This window comes from Telopea speciosissima, unplaced genomic scaffold, assembly GCF_018873765.1.
Source record: "Telopea speciosissima isolate NSW1024214 ecotype Mountain lineage unplaced genomic scaffold, Tspe_v1 Tspe_v1.0097, whole genome shotgun sequence".
NCBI lineage: Eukaryota > Viridiplantae > Streptophyta > Magnoliopsida > Proteales > Proteaceae > Telopea > Telopea speciosissima.
Genome location: NW_025317433.1, coordinates 97524 through 111087, shown reverse-complemented (window position 1 = coordinate 111087; position 13564 = coordinate 97524). Strand labels below are relative to the sequence as shown.

Here is a 13564-nt window from a genome sequence, read left to right as displayed (position 1 = left end):
CGAAAGAATTTCTCCATGCTCTTCTCGGTGATGGTGGCCAAGGGCTCGGCCTCAACCCACTTGGTGAAGTAGTCAATTGTGACGACCACGTATTTCTAATTTCCAGAAGCCGGGGTGAAGTCTCCAAGTATATCCATCCCCCACATGGCAAAAGGAATTGGACTCAGCATAGAGGTCAGCTTGGTTGTAGGTCGGCTCGGCACTGGTATGAAGAGCTGACACTTCGCGCACGTCTTAACATACTTCATGGCCCCTTCTTGCATTTTTGGCCAGTAGAAACCTTGTTGCAATATCTTGTATGCTAGGGCTTGGCCACCCATGTGGCTCCCACATATTCCTTAATGCACCTCGGCCAGGGAGTACTCAACGCCCTTCAGCCTGAGGCATCAAAGAAGGGGCACTGAGATGGCTTTCTTATAGAGCACCCCGTCGATCCTAGTGTACTTGGAAGCTTGGATTTTGACTTTCCTCGCTTCTTCCCTATTCTCCGGGAGCTGGTCATTCTCCAAATAGTTTACAATGGGATCCATCCAGGTCGGTCCGTCCTCCTTAATGTGTTCGACGCTTTCCTCTTGCAAGGATGGCTTCTTCGGAATCTCGATGTACACTGATCGGCTCAGATTTGGGAGGTCAGCCTAGGCCAACCTAGACAAGGTGTCGACCACGACGCTCTCTTTCCTCGGTACTCAGGTCATCTCAAAGTGCTCGAGCTCAAAAATCAACTCCCGTGCTCGGCTCAAGTAGGCTATCATTCTTTCATCTTTCGCCTCATAGTCTCCGTTGACCTGGTTGACCACAAGTTGCGAGTCTCCTCATACCCTCAATTGTTTGACGCCTACAGCCTTACTCACTCGGAGCCCGGCTAGGAGGGCTTCATACTCGGCCTCATTGTTCGAGGCTGGGAACTTGAATCTTAGGGTTATTGTATGCGAAACCCCTCGGGGCTAACTAAGATCAGCCCGGCCCCGCTCCCTCTGGGGTTGCTCGAGTCATCAACGTTCATGGTCCAGGTCAGGTTGGTCTTAGCTCCTGCATTGGCTTCTTCTGCTGTCTTCTCTTCCTCGACCTCGAGGTCGGGCATTATGTACTCGACGATGAAGTCGGCAAGTGCTTGCCCTTTTATCGCGGTCCTCGGGAGATAGCTTATATCGTACTCACTCAGCTTGACTGCCCAGGTAATCAGTCGACCTGACACATCGGGCTTGTGTAATATTTTCTTGAGAGGCTGGTCGGTCAGCACCGCAATTGGATGAGCTTGAAAGTATGGCCTTAGCTTTCTCACGGCTGTGACAAGAGTGAATGCTACCTTTTCAAACTTAGAGTATCTCGTCTTGGCATCGACAAGAACATGGCTGATGTAGTATATAGGCTTCTGAGCTCGGTCTTCTTCCCTTACCAACACCGCGCTGACCGCCACCGGGGTAACGACTAAGTAAACTTGAAGCTCTTCTTTTGGCTCGGGTCGGCTGAGAAGAGGCGGGTTCTCCAAGTATTTTTTCATCTCTTCAAAAGCTTACCAGCACTCGTCCGACCAGATGAAGTTCTTCGGGTTCTGGATGTTCTTGAGGGCCTTGAAGAACGGTAGGCACTTGTCGCCCGACCTCTACATGAATCGTGCCAATGCCGCCACTCGCCTGTTTAGCCTTTATACTTCTCGGATCGTCCTTGGAGGGCTCATCTCTTGGACGGCCTTGATTTTTGTCGGATTGGCTTCGATGCCTCTGACGGAGACCATGAAGCCGCAGAACTTTCCCGAGGTCACGCCGAATGCACTCTTAGCGGGGTTCAGTTTCATTTGGTTCTTCCTCAATACGCCAAAGGCCTCTTCCAGGTCGGCCAAGTGGTGCTCGGCCTTCAAGCTCTTTATTAACATGTCGTCGACATAGACTTCCATATTTCTTTCGATCTGCTCATGGAATATATAGTTCACGAGCCGCTGGTATGTCGCTCCAGCGTTCTTCAATCCGAATGGCATGACCTTGTAGAAAAAATTTTCTTGGTTAGTTCAGAATGCCGTGTACGACTCATCCTCCTCATGAATCATGATTTGGTTGTAGCCGGAGTATGCGTCCATGAATCTCAATATTTCGTGTCCCACCGTGGTGTCAATCAAGAGATCAATCCGAGGTAGTGGGTACTCGTCCTTTGGGCAAGCCTTGTTAAGGTCGGTGTAGTCGACGCACATCCTCCATTTCTTATTCGGCTTGGGAACTATAACGACGTTCGCCAGCCAAGTCGGGAATTTTTCTTCTCAGATGAATCCTGATCGGCGTAGCTTCTCTACTTCTTCCTTGATGTTGGCTTGGCGATCAAGGGCATAGTTCCCTCTGGCTTGAGCGCTTCATCGCCAAAGCCAAATTGTCGGTACGCGTTCATCGCGTCTAGCGACATAAGGTCCACGGATGTGCCCGTGTCGACCAATACGCGATGAACGGGTCTCTTTGTAATTTCCACCTGCACCACCAAAGCATCATCGTGAGGTAGGCTTATACCTTCCAGGTCGGCCTCGGTGAAGGAGATCGTCGCCTCAGACTTCGGCCTTTTGCCTGGCATCTCGGCAACTCCGATGAACCGTGCATTTACCTTGGCCTTCCGAGTGGACTCTTGTTCGGGCCCTCCAAGGATAGTATACATGGGAGCTCCCTTGTCACTGCTCGGCCCGGATCCATCATCTTTCTTATCAGCTCGGGCTTTATCTTTGTCCCGCTTGGCCCGCCTATTTTTGGACCTAGGCTCGACTCTCCTTTGATCGCAATCTTCAGGTTGCCGACCCCCACGTTCTTCTCGGCATCCCTTGGCATATCGCTTCAGGTGTCTCGCTTTTATCAGCTCTTCAATTTCTCTTTTCAACTGATAACAATCCTCGGTGTCGTGACCGGTGTCCTTGTGGAATTGAAAATACTTGTTGGGATTCTGAGATGACCCAGCTTGCGTCGGTTGGGGTCGGCGGATGTACCTGCATCCTGTATTTGCATCAAAATCTCCTCGCGCGAGGTATTCAGTAGGGTGTAATCGGGACTCCGAGCTCGGTCTGATCTCTCGGCTCGACCATCCATCCTGGGCCGCTTGTCCTCCTTGTGGTCATCAGTCGTTGGCCTTTTCTTCTCGGCTCGGCCTTCGTTTCCCTTCCGGGCTTGGAGCACCTCGGCCATATTTACAAATTCATTACACCTCTCCAAGAGCTCTGCCAGGTTTCTGGTTGGCTTTTGGGCCAAGTCCTTGATGAGGTCCATATCAGCGAGCCCGTTGCTCATCGCAGTATGGGCCATGGCCTCATCCAAATCCTTGATGTCTAAGGATTCTTTGTTGAAACGTGAGACAAACGCTTGAATTGACTCATCAGATCATTGCTTCACGCTGAGGAGGTTGATCATTGTCTTCTTATGTTTCATACTACTCTGAAAGCACGTAACGAAGGCTCGACAGAGCTGAGCGAAGCCTGTTATAGAGTTCAGTGGCAACCAGGAGAACCATGAGGTCGTCGTGCCCTTGAGGGATGCAGGGAAAGCCCGACAAGAGACAATCTCGGTTCCCCCGTACATGGTCATCATCGCATTGAAGTAGTTGATATGATCCGTCTGGTCGGTCGTCCCATCATATCGGTCAAAGGGAGGAGGCTTGAACCCGACCGATAGTGGCGCGGTCATGATCTCGGAAGGATAAGGGTGTCGTCCAACCAGTGAATAGGCTTTCGAGGTTGCCTGTTTCTTCAATCCCTCAATCTGCTCGGCCAAGTCTCATAGCCGCTTTTCTAGCTCGGTTTCATGTGCTCTGTCGTTTGGCTCGTCCACCCGGTACAAATCGTCCTGTTCATTCGGCCGAGGTCGGCCATTTTATCTTTCAGCTCGGGATTGGTTCCCTTGGTCATCCCGTTGAGGTCGACCATTCTAGTCGGCTCGGTCAGCATCACCCCTCCTCATTCTTCTTTCCATCTGGAAATTGGACCCACGAGGGCTTCTCGGCTATTCTTCTCGGTGAGGCGACGGGCTTCGACGTCGGGGGGCTACCTCCTGCTGTTCTCGGTGTGCCCTCGACTGTTGGTCCTCTCTGAGCCGGCCCAAAAATATCGATCTTCTTGCTACCGATGCCACCGGTTAGATCTCTTGCCCGGCCTTCAGGCTCCGACGATGCTCCTGCTCACTCTGTCGAGCGCTCCTATTGGGACACAGAGGAGGAGTTTTCTGACAAGGCGGATGTGACGATGCAGCTTGGCTCGGCTTGGCTCTTCTTGGCCCAATGTCGGCCACCACTCTGCGGTAAGTTCCCTCTACGCGGACCGGGGCTGGAGGAGGCGCGATCAGTGGTTGACCCATCAGCCCACCCTGGGCCATCTGGGTCATGAAAGTACGCATCATCTCATTGGTGTGGAGCATCTGCAGCTGCAAATCCATAACTTGCCAGTCATTCGCCGGGGCTTCCGGATCCAAATTATCCGGTAAGGGTAGTGGCAGTGGTAGGCTCAGCCCATTCAAGTTTGTCTCGACCTGTGTCCGATCAGCCGCTGCTGGAGCACACTTCCACCATTCCCACCCTCCGGCAGGGGAGTTGGATTGGCCGCGGCGCTCGTGCTGGGCTGCACACCCCCTGCCCGAGGGGGTCTTCTGGTCGCGCCTTGCCGTGATGCCTCAGGGGGCGGCGAACGTCTCGCTTGCCTATCAGGTTGGGGCTCATCCCCGCGGGAGGCGGAGCCGTGCTGTCCTGATCTTGTTTGCACCATTGTTCCTGCTCTTGAAGTTGGTAGAAACGACGATGGCTTGCTGACGTTATTCCCACAGACGGTGCCAAATCTGTTGCGTGTGAAAACCTCTGTCACCCGGTTCGCCCACGGATGAGCCTGCAAAAAACCGAGTGAGTGCAAGACAGCCGGTGTGGCTCCGGCCTAGGAATCTCCGATGCTCAAGTCAGGTCTCCAGTGCAACAGCGTAACAGCTAGTAAAAAGTGAGATGTGGAATTGTGCTCCATACCTGGTTATTTATAGAGTGTGGATGAGGTGAGGCAGTTGGGAGAGTCCTAGTATGGTAGGAGTTCTTCTTTTGGAAGGCTCTCGCATAGAGCGGAGTGGAGAGTCATTTTCGGGGTCAGACTCTTGTTAAGGTAAGAGTCCATACTTGACGTGACTTCGTATCTTGTTACGATCGTGACTCGATCCTTATCCCGTGATTTTTGGGATATGCTGACGTGGCTCCGCGTTTCCTGGCGGACCGTTGTGATGACCTTGGTGGAGGGCTCGGCCTCGGAGGTCGGCCATGGAGATCGGCATAGGAGGTCGATCTCGGCAGTCACCTCGGCCTAGGTCGTCCTGTGTATGCTCGGCCAAGGAAGTCAGCATGGGAGGCTGATCTCGGCAGTCACTTCGGCCGTGGCCGTCCTGTGTATGCTCGGCCAGGAAGGTCGGCATGAGAGGTAGATCTCGGCAGTCACTTCGGCCTAGGTTGTCCTGTGTATGCTCGGCCAGGGAGGTCGGCATGGGTGATGTGTCGCGGGCTCAACCAAGTGCTTGGTCCAACCATGCGACTTGGTGGAGAGCAGGTCGGCCCGATTTCTGATTCAGCTCGGTTCAATTCTTGGGATGACCTCGGCTCAGCCACGTGGCGGCTTATGACTGGTGAAGTAATTTTATGTTGTATCACGGCTTAACTAAGTTATGCAGGACTTTCATTCTATTTCTCAATGTATTTTCAATATCCACTATAAAAATTCTTGACTTTCTTCCATAAAGAATTAATCATCATTATGCATGAGTTATGCTTAGTATTGGCCTTGGTTCCCAATTTTCTCCAGGGCTACGTGCAATTTTTCTTCCTTTTCTTGCTTAAAATGTAATTGTTTCCTTCCGTAATGTACCGACGCTCAACGACAAACCATATTAAGAGCATTTTAATTTACCAATGCAAGACCAATGGACACCAATGGACAGTGAGATGACAGTATGTCTCTAATTTTAGTTTGTCCATTTACTCAAGGCTAAATTCTCTCCACTCCCCCCATCACTAATCAAGGTTAAAAAATTTCACTTTGTAGTCCACGTGAAGTGATCTCGAGTTCCGAAACCCTCAAATGGAATCGCTTTGGGCCCACAAAAATAGTAGGTAACTCGAAAGGCTCAGTGGAAAACCCATAATTTCCGAAGGAAAAAAGGTCTCTAAAAGTAAGTAATCAGTAGCTGGGATATATCTAGAATTACTATTTCGGAAGTTAAAACAAGCATGGGATGAAACAGAAGCAATTTTGAAGTGGAGGGGTAGTGTGTAAATACTGTAAATTGCTTTTAATAGCCACTAGAAAGAAGTGACCTCCTGGCTTACTCTTCCTCATGATATGAACAACCAGTGGAGAACCCAAGCTGGTTTAGGGTGAAGTATCCTTGTCAATTGCTATCCAATCCACATGAAATTTCAGGCATGGATTCCTAACCTGTAGAGCATAGTTGCAACAGCGCCTAGGCGTCCTAAGGCGTTGGAGAGGATCCAAAATCAAGGCGACCAAGGCACCGCCTAGGCGATGCCTTGACAACTATGCTGTATAGCTATGGAATCCATTCAAACAGCATCAAAAAGGTCAAGCAAAATAATATAGTTTAATAACTGAAACTAAGTATGACAGTGGTTTTGAAGCAACCTGGTTTGCAGGTTTCAATTTATACAGACCATGTAATGTTCTGCCACCAAAGATCAGCTGCAGAATCACTCAAAGGATAATTACCAAGGAACCAAAGTTCAAGTGGGAGAAGACAACGCACGAAGGTGATCAACCCAATAATGTGGGGCTGACGCCAATGTTCAAAATCTCACAAAATCTAGATCGAGATTTCGGAAATTTCGAAAATTTTGAGCTGCTCGAAACGAAATGCTAGTTCGAATAAAAAAAATACAATATCTTGAGCGAAATTCTCGAAATTTCGTGATATCTCGAGATTTTTTCAATATCTCGCGAGATATCGAATTTTTCGTCAAACCACTTTATATAAAAGACACCATTTCGTCAGTCTCGAGACTTCAAAACAGCTCTGGTTTTTTGTTTTTACTCATTTCTTCTTCATTCTTTCACTTCTCATTTGAATCCTTGCCGCATTTACGCCGGAACCACTTGGAGAACACAAGATTCAAACTTCTTAGCACATCTGTGAAGCCTTTCCACTATTCCAGATAAAACCATATTCTCAAAATTGATTTTTTTTAGGAAAATGCATGATCAATATGTTTGTTTGTGATGAAATAAATATATATTAGACACCAGAAGCCGATCTACAACTTCACGGTGTCCAACTTCCAAGTCAATTTACTTGTTTAATGTATAATGTGTATGTGTAATTAACTAAGTTATACATTAGGATTCAACCGTATATTGTCAATCATATGGTGTAAATCCAAAACACCATTTTGGGTGACTATCTTTGCAATTTGAACATTTAAATGTGTTTATATAGTCTAAAATAGGGTTTTCATGAAATTTCAGATCTTAACTTAGCTTAAAACCCATCGAAATGACCTATCGAAACATACCAAAAAAATAACAATATTTTGACCGAAATATCCAAAATTTCGAATATTTCGGATATTTCGGTCAACCCGAAATACAGAAACGAAACGAGTTCTCTAACAATGGCTGACGCTACCACCCAGAAACAAAGTAACAGTGTAGGTATAAAGTAAACTGAAATATAAGAAGAGGAAAAACAAGGAGAGAGAGAGAATAAAAAAGGAAAGAAGAAGAGCAAGAACTATACCCGAGCAGAGGGAGAAAAAATCAGAGGAGGCACCTTCATTCAATTTCATTCAAAAAATCCAACTGAGAATCGTGGCTTACATGCTGTTATGTAAAATTAAACAGAAGAAATCCTAATACTATTCTATAACTAAATAGATTTTGAATCTAACCCCTAATCAACTCTGAAATAGACTTTGAATCTACTTTGGACTCTAACTCCTACTAACACTATCGATAGCAAACACTAAAAGAAAAAGGAAAATAATAAATAAACATCAAATTACAAAATTATCCCTACTAAACCCAACGTCGAACTGCATCACCATGCACTTGCAAAATACATAGAACGTACCAATCTTACCAATATCTGGAATGTTAAAATAATTCTAGTCAAAAGACTTGCACCATCATTAGATCTATATTGTCACATGCTTCATTCCCGACTTCGTTTTGTTGCCTTCATTTCATATTTATATCATCCATCATCTAAACATCCTTCCCTAGTCAAAATCATTCTGCAAATCAAAGGAACTCCATGAGACTAAGGCTGAGTTTGGTAATGGTCTGAACAAAGAACGCCAATTCTTAATTAGAAACATTCTTTTGCATTCTTGGTCTAGAACGGCATTCTGACACCGAAAATGACCGTTTGGTAACGTTCTCAAGAACGCTATTTAGAACGAAAATGGTGTTTGGTAAAATCTGTTCTTTCCTATTTGATATTAATTACAATAATACCATTTCTTTGCCAATTATATCAAAAAAAAGACTTGTAAAATCTTTTTCTCTTACCAAACTTAGCATAAAATTAAAATATCTCATTAACATAACCAAAGTAAGTATAAAAAGATGTCAAATTTCAAAGATGCCATTAAAATTGGGTTCTTGTGTGGATTAGTGGCATAACTAACTATGCTATGAACAGTTGAATAAAGAGGGCCTTGGTGGACTCGAACCACCATCCTCTTGGAACATGCTCATGTTCCAAGTGCTCTACCAATTTGAGCTAAAGACCCATCAAGTTGTCAATGAATTAACACAACAGATTGAACCACATTATATCATTCTACTAATCAAAGGAACTCCATGAGATTAAGAGTGCGTTTGGTAAATGTCTGAACGTTGTTTAGAACGCCTTTTTCGTTCTTTTAAAATAAAAAAATGGGATTTTATGTTTGGCTTGTCGGTTCGTTCTTTTGTTCTTTAAGAATGAACCGGTGGGAATCTTCACCAAAAGAACGTTCTTTATAGACCGACTTGGAGACGGTCTACAAAGAACAAAGAACGCAAGCATCGCGATTGTCGATCAAAATGGAGCAACCCTCGAGGACAACCACAAACCCAAAACGCAGTTTACTCCAAAGGCCAGATCTGGGGAAAGGAAGAGGAGGAGGAGACGAACTTGCAGGTCGATCTCCTCTCTCTCTCTCGCTCTCAATCCCTCTCTCTCTCTCGCTTCCTCTCTCTGCTCTCTCTACCTTTCACTCTCCCGGTCTCGTTCTCTCTCTCTCTCGGCCGTTTGTTGGAATGGAGATCTGACTCTGATTTTTTCTGCTTATCTCAGGATTTGGAGCAACAACTTGAAGGATTCTGCTACAGTGATCCTCTCTAGCACGACCCTCTCTGCAAGTGAAGTGTGAAGGTGACTCTCTTTCTCTCTCCCTCTCTCTGTAAGGTATTGTTCTGTAGCTCTGTACTCTCTCTACCTTTCACTCTCCCTGTCTCGTTCTCTCTCTCTCTCAGTCGTCCTTTTTTTTTTTTTTTTTTGATGAACTCTATCGGTCGTTTGTTGGGATGGAGATCTGACTTTACATTTTTCTCCTTTGTCTCAGGCTTTGGAGCAATACCTTGAAGGATTCTGCTACTGTGAAGGTGACTACCTCTCCTTACTCCATAACTTATTTTCCAAATTATATTTGTTTCCAAAACCTGCGATCTTTGGATTTCTGGTTTATTCTTCCCTTATTCTATTTTTTCCCCAATCTGTAAAGCTGCAAATCTGCGATCTTTGGATTTCTGGATTTCCAAAACCGTTTTTGTGTATTTTTTTTTGCTTTCTTTTTGCTGGGCTGAAGCTAATGTCTTCCTGGATTTATGCCATGGAACGGTGTTTTTATTTTTCATTTTTAGCATTATTTATTTTAAGAAAGAATGGAAATATTTTTGTAGATTATATCTGCAGATCGTTTCTTCTGTGATTTGCATTTTATTTGTTGGTGTTTCAATTTTGATAGATTGTTTAAGTCTGCAAACCTTGAGCCATTGAAGGTGTGCTCCAAAGGTGAATGCCAATGACAGATCTTATCTCTGAGCCTTTCTCTTCTCAAATCCTTCTCTTTTCCGCTTCATTTGTTCTCCAACTCTGCCTCTTCTTATCTCCTACATAGGTCTCACAACAAGGTATATGGGATATACCTTCAAATTCTGAAATCAACCAGGGAAGAAGGAAAAATCAGTATATTTTGAAGCTTTAGATTAGGTATGCATTTGACATATCCGTTAGTCTTCTGGCCTGAGTTGCAAGTTTAGTTAGGAGTCCCTGTCCTCTCCATCTGGCCTGAGTTGCAAGTGACTTATATTTAAGCTTTGTTTAGTTGTTAATTAAGTAATTAAATAGAAAAGAAACTTGTTATAGTGAGGAGATAGAGGAAGCATTGGATTTCCCTGCCATCCTCTCTACTTTTCTTAGGTATTCTTTATAGTACTCAAGTTGTTGAGTCAATGAAATGGCATTCTACACAGCAGTAAAATCCAAAATAATTACTATAAAAATCTTAGTATTTATTAGTTATACCATCAATCCATCATGTGTAATTGAGAGAGAGAAAGAAAGGAAGTGATACATATAATTGTGCTGTCTTGTGATAATAACCAAAGGAAGCTGAGGCAAAGTTTGCTCCACTTAAGAGGTTGTTCCCTTTTGCAGCTTTACTAAGTAGGCAGGTGCGTATGTAGTGAAGCCCAGATTCTCAGCTATACTCGAAAGACATGAAACATCACAGTTAAGGTGGAGAAGGCAATGTGAGATAATGTAATTGGCAATGAGGTGGCATTATCTAAAGACGTATTAGGCCAGAAAACCCTGTAGGTAGCAGAGTCTTATCCAAAGATATAAGAGTGAACATGTTATGTTGTTGGTTAAATTAGGTGGTCAAATATGGATGGTTAGCTGCTTCTAGGTTATCAAGTGTAGTGTGCAATTTGACTGTTATCTGAGCATTGATTTAAACATCCACACACTGCAATTTTTTTTAAGTTGGTTTGATGGGAACTTGTGATGTAGATTTTCTATTTTATTTTAGTGATCAGTATTTATCAGTCATGAACTATGTTGAGCTCTCATTCATCACAGGGAATTGAGTGAATCGGCTACGCCTTCATCGGAATTTCTGAAAGGTTATTGCAAGAGTGCAATTACATCGGCAAAGAATCAAGCCAAGATGTTCAAAGACATCCTTGAAGGTCTTACCAAGCTAGACCTGAAGAAAGAAGAAGATTAATACCAGTTTTAAGGTGTTAAAGTTGTAATAATTGTTTTAATTAACTATAACATACTATATTTTAATTTATGGTAAGGTTGGTTCTGGATTTTATATTTTAAATTATTTTAATATGTTTTTATAAGATATTTTTAATTTAAGTTTGTTATGTAAGACACATTTTATTTTATTTCCTTGTATGGATGGCATTATTGTAATTAATATCAAACATCGTTCAGAACAAGTTTTACCAAACACCATTTTCGTTCTGAACGGCGTTCTTGAGACCGTTACCAAACAGTCATTTTTAGTCTCAGAATGCCGTTCTAAACAAAGAACGCAAAAGAACGTTCTTAGTCAAGAACGCCCGTTCTTTGTTCAGACATTTACCAAACGTAGCCTAAGGTTGCATTTGATAACGGTCTGAACAAAGAATGCCCGTTCTTGACTAGAAACGTTCTTTTGCGTTATTAGTCTAGAACGGCGTTTTGAGACCGAAATAACCGTTTGGTAATGTTCTCAAGAACGCTGTTCAGAACGAAAATGGTGTTTGATAAAATCTGTTCTTCCCTCTTTGATATTAATTACAATAATGCCATTTCTTTGTCAGTTATACCAAAAAAAAAACTTGTAAAATCCTTTTCTCTTACCAACCTTAGTATAAAATTAAAATATCTCATTAACATAACCAAAGTAAATATAAAAAGATGTCAAATTTCAAAGATGCCATTAAAATTGGGTTCTTGTGTGGATTAGTGGCATAACTAATTATGCTATGAACGATTGAATAAAGAGGGCCTTGGTGGACTCGAACCACCATCCTCTTGGAACATGCTCATGTTCCAAGTGCTTTACCAATTTGAGCTAAAGACCCATCAAGTTGTCAATGAATTAACACAACAGATTAAACCAAATTATATTCTCCATTCTTTTGGACTCTAGAAAGAACTAAGGATTAACTGTTAAAAATGGAATTACAGCCAAAACTAAGGATTAATTGCTTAAAATTTAAAAAAAAAAAAACCCTAATTATCTGACTCTAGGTTCCCAAATGACACACTGTAATTAGCTTGGGGAGCAATCTCTCCCAATTGTCTTCCCAAAGAGCTCTTTGGCCTTCCTAATTAACCAAGAAATTAAGGATGGCAGAAGCAATACTTTCTGATCTTGCAACCAAAATCTTAGAGGGTTTGGACTCTCTCCTCATCCAAGAGATTGGACTAGAATCTGGAGAACTAAAACAGGAATTTATGCAACCAAAATTTCCTCCAATGCCATATTATTGGATGCGGAGAAAAAAGGTGCACTGAACAATGTGGTTACAGAAAGAACTACTAGCTTGAGAATTCATGCAACCAAATTTTCCTCCAAAATCTACTGAAACAGTCCCCACTCTCTACCATGAGTTCATTGAAAAAAAAAATAGGAAACACATTCAAGCAATTTATGCAACCAAACTACAAACAGAAGAGATAATAAGCTCACAGTAGGAAATTTATAGAATGACAGATCACAATGGAAAAATTGCTATTGGGTTCCTTAAGAACCAATACAACAAAGAGGGGTTATTACATTCAAGAACCAGCAAACTTATGTGTGTGTGTGTGTGAAAGAGAGACAGAGAGGGAAGAAGAAAATAGTCTAGTGTACAACGTGAACAAAGCACTAGCTCTACACATGAGAAGGCTATGTTGGTTTTAAGATCGATCTTGTAAGGCCTAAAACAAAACTCTTAATGTGTTTCAGTAGAAATTTGGATCTCCCATACAAAACCCATGATCACAACCCAAACCCTTTTTAATCCACCAAGATATAACATACTCCACATCTAGTTTTAGTTTAGATATAACCTAAGTTAGTTCACAGACTGTACAAACAAAACCATGAGAAGAACACTCACTCAGCTATGTATAGAGTCAAATAGACAAGAACCCACTTAAGAATTTCATTACCTCTACAAAGGGTTAGAAGAGGATGTCTCTTGCCTCGGTTCTCTCAGATACCCAAGTAATGTTTCAGCCCGTGGAGTCACACAACCAAACTCAAAGAATCAACTCATCTCTGAATTAGTACAAGGAAGAAAAAAAGGATTTTGTGAGCAGAGCAAGATCATCAGAAGATGTGAGTTCATGTTCACGAAATCCATTGAACCCATTGAGCCTGGATTCAATTGAGACCTTCTCATCGAACCTAAGAGACAGGGGTTGGATTCTATTTTCCATTAAAGCCCTGTTCTCCTCTTCCAAACCCACTTCTCTGCGACATCCAGAGATTGCCCTGATAACCTATATCATCAAATTGGGCCTATAACCCATAGCCTTTCAAGTTTCAATCTCTATTCGCTACCAAAATTTCAGTATTTAGAGACCCAAAATAG

The 13564-nt window shown here is 43.3% G+C and overlaps 1 long non-coding RNA gene across 1 annotated transcript; it reads left to right on the top strand.

Moving 5' to 3' along the window:
• Positions 1 to 474: 474 nt before the first annotated feature.
• On the top strand, positions 475 to 12435 carry LOC122647631. Its single transcript, XR_006330941.1, has 4 exons — positions 475 to 497; positions 775 to 779; positions 5930 to 5932; positions 12295 to 12435. It is a non-coding gene; the product is annotated as an uncharacterized LOC122647631 (long non-coding RNA).
• The last annotated feature ends 1129 nt before the right edge of the window (positions 12436 to 13564 follow it).